The sequence below is a fragment of the Myotis yumanensis genome, unplaced genomic scaffold (genome assembly GCF_028538775.1).
Source record: "Myotis yumanensis isolate MYYU_CA2020_CCGP unplaced genomic scaffold, mMyoYum1.0.hap1 SCAF_9, whole genome shotgun sequence".
NCBI lineage: Eukaryota > Metazoa > Chordata > Mammalia > Chiroptera > Vespertilionidae > Myotis > Myotis yumanensis.
Genome location: NW_027223760.1, coordinates 35,671,911 through 35,675,008, shown reverse-complemented (window position 1 = coordinate 35,675,008; position 3,098 = coordinate 35,671,911). Strand labels below are relative to the sequence as shown.

The following is a 3,098-nucleotide window of genomic DNA, read 5'->3' as shown; positions in this document are numbered from 1 at the left end:
TAAGGTAAGTGAGTTCACTGAGCCCACAACTGAGCCCATTTCTCTGCTCATCATGCAAGTGACTCCACTAATGGAGTAGACAGACAGGCTTCTCTGGGTGCCCTTTGTATAGTAGTGGGGCAATAAAACACTGTGGAAGCTGAAAGTAGGTTCATTACACATGGTGTGCTATTTCTAGACTCTATCCAAGTTGTTGTTTCTTATCTCTTCATTTCTTATCTGCTTCATTTGGGAACATGTATCTATGCCATGGCTGGAAATCCATGGAGGCAGAAAGGTAGTGAGCAAAAGGACAAGACTGTAAACTCTTCACTTTGACACTTTGCCTATAGGTTATGGTTCCCTTTGAAAGGAGTTTTAGGGGTAAAATAGGCAGGTTTAGGGAGTTTTAGGAATAAAGAGGGTCCATGGGGGAGAACTGCAAAGGTGGGAGCTTGGAGCTGCCCAAAAGCATACATTCATGGAGAAGAAAAGAGGTGCCAGGATAAGGGGAGAGGAAGACATCCATTCACAGAAGATAGGGAACAGCCACAGGGTATGGGGAGAAAGAGGAAACAAACTTTCACGGAGGATAGAGAAATGCCGACAAATGGGAGAAAGAGGAAGACAGATTTCACAGGAGATAGAGAATTTTACCACTGAAGGGGGAGAAAAACAGGGGTCACCAGGTGGGTTTTAAGCTTTGAAGTTGATAGTCTACCAATTGGAAGGCAGCATCAAGAAACAAAGAACTGCAGCTTTTATAAACCTTAGGAAAAAGAGCTTAGTGGGTTATCTCCTTTGGGACAACCTCCCTACGTGGGAATCTGTACTTGTTTCCAATAAATTTCCACCTTTTCATATACCACAGTGATGGCGAACCTGTAACACGCGTGTCAGAGGTGACACGCGAACTCATTTTTTTGGTTGATTTTTCTTTGTTAAATGGCATTTAAATATATAAAATAAATATCAAAAATATAAATCTTTGTTTTACTATGGTTGCGAATATCAAAAAATTTCTATAGGTGACACGGCACCAGAGTTAAGTTAGGGTTTTTCAAAATGCTGACACGCCGAGCTCAAAAGGTTTGCCATCACTGATAAACCACCTTTTGTCCATGGCTTCATTCTTCGAATCCACCTGGACAAGAACCTGGGAAAGAAATCACCCTTGCATCCTGCTCAGGAAAAAAACCACTCGACTCACCTTGAATTTGGAAAGAACAAACTGATTATACAAAGCTTACCAAAGATATGATGCCCAGAGTGCAATTCTGGCAGTCAGATTGTTATAACTTTAATTGTTTTAAAACATCTTTAAATAGGATTGCTGGGTTTCAGTGACCCTTGAGCCCTTCTAGCCTGTCCCCACTCCCTGCTCCAGGCCTTTGCCACCTTATTGTCTGATTATTCCCATTTAGAAGTTGACAATTCTGAGTCTTAAAGATATCACATAATTTTTTAAAAATTGTTTTTAATTTTTAACATTTTAATACAGATCAGTCTGTCAGGTTCATTTCAGCTCCTTCACCGCCAAACCTGGGGGCAGGGACTGCTTCAGCTTCTGGGCTTCTCTTTGTCTGTGATGACCAAGGTATAAAGGTATCTGCTGCATGGGAGTTTGAACTTCACATTATCCTTATTTTTCTTGATCTTGACAGATTTGGCATCCTTTCACCTGGCTGGGAGCTGGAAGTCCTTGATTTCCTCAATTTTGGGAGGCATGCCTACCAGGCACATGGTCAGCACAAGTGGCAAGAAGCAAAGAGGCAAAAAAAGCTATATAATTTTTAAAAGATTTCAAGCTAGGAGGTGTCACGATCAGGGACTTAAATCAAATAATTTTAATTTTCGTTGCAGAAATCTTTCTTCCACATATTATCGATTCCCTGAAAGGCTGTTGAGATGGGTAGCTCATTAGTCCCTGCTCTAAATGGTCTCAGTAAGTTATGATTTTAGAGGACTTGCACATTTTTTACATAATATTGCTGTTCCTTCCTTAGGGAGTAAGGTGTCAATTATTTTATATTTTGCCACTCTATCTTTATATAGTAGATCCCATCATCCCTCCTTTTAAATTCCTGCTACCAATTTGCTGTGGGTTTGAAATCCAATCGTTAAACGTTTAAAATAAGACTCTGCTGGCTGTGGGAGGTCATTTAAAAGCAAAGCATATGAGCTTGCATTTTATAGGAGATATTTGGTTGCTCTTTATAATTTTTTTCTGACTGAAAATCGACCCATGCTTATTATTTAAACAATAACAAAATGTAGAAAGGTTTAAATGTGAAGAATAAATACACCATCTTTCATCTCAGCAGCCAGACAACAGCTCAATAATTTAGTGTATTTTCTACTGTAAGTGTTTAATATTATTACTATTAGTGTGATTATCTTTAATGTTATTTTTTAAAATGAAACAGCTTGTATCCAGCTTTTTTTTTACTCAGCATTTAAACTGAAATATTTTCCCATGTCAATAAATAATTTTCAAACACAAGAATTTTAATTTTCATATACAATTTATGGTAGAAATATGCCATAGTTTATTTAGCTATTTTCCTCTGTTCCACATAATGTTTCTATTAATTTCTTTTTTGGCTATAATTCTATGAAAATCATTTTTGTCCAACAAAAACTGGACTTTGATTTCTAGTCGTGACTTCAAGGTCTAACTTTCTCAAAAATTAGGCTATATATATATATATATATATATATATATCTCCAAGTTCTTTTATCAAACATTATATAAATTTATACTCACACCAAAATTAAATAAACTTTAATTATTTTAATCACTTACTCTAGCTCTTCTAATGCTTTTTTATACTCACTACAGGTTTACTGGCTGTATTCCAAATATTTGAGGTTGAAATTAAGTGTTGCTTAAAAAGTGAGGTGTTACTACAAACTAAGGATACAAGGTCTTCATTCCACTATTCGTTTTCATTATCCTTAAAATTCAATTTTATCTTTAATAATTATAAATGATAGTATGGATTCACACAAATACACAAGGCCTGTGCTTTGAGCATCTTTATAGCATTTGGGGGCTGGCATACAGAGCTAGCCCCACTCCTTCTGATTCCTCCCTAATTCTAAAACATCTGTCTGAT

General features: G+C 36.7%; 1 pseudogene; it reads right to left on the bottom strand.

The window, feature by feature from the left end:
• Nucleotides 1-1,495: 1,495 nt before the first annotated feature.
• On the bottom strand, nt 1,496-1,707 carry LOC139016928 (large ribosomal subunit protein eL38 pseudogene; annotated as a pseudogene).
• Between the last annotated feature and the right edge of the window lie 1,391 nt (nt 1,708-3,098).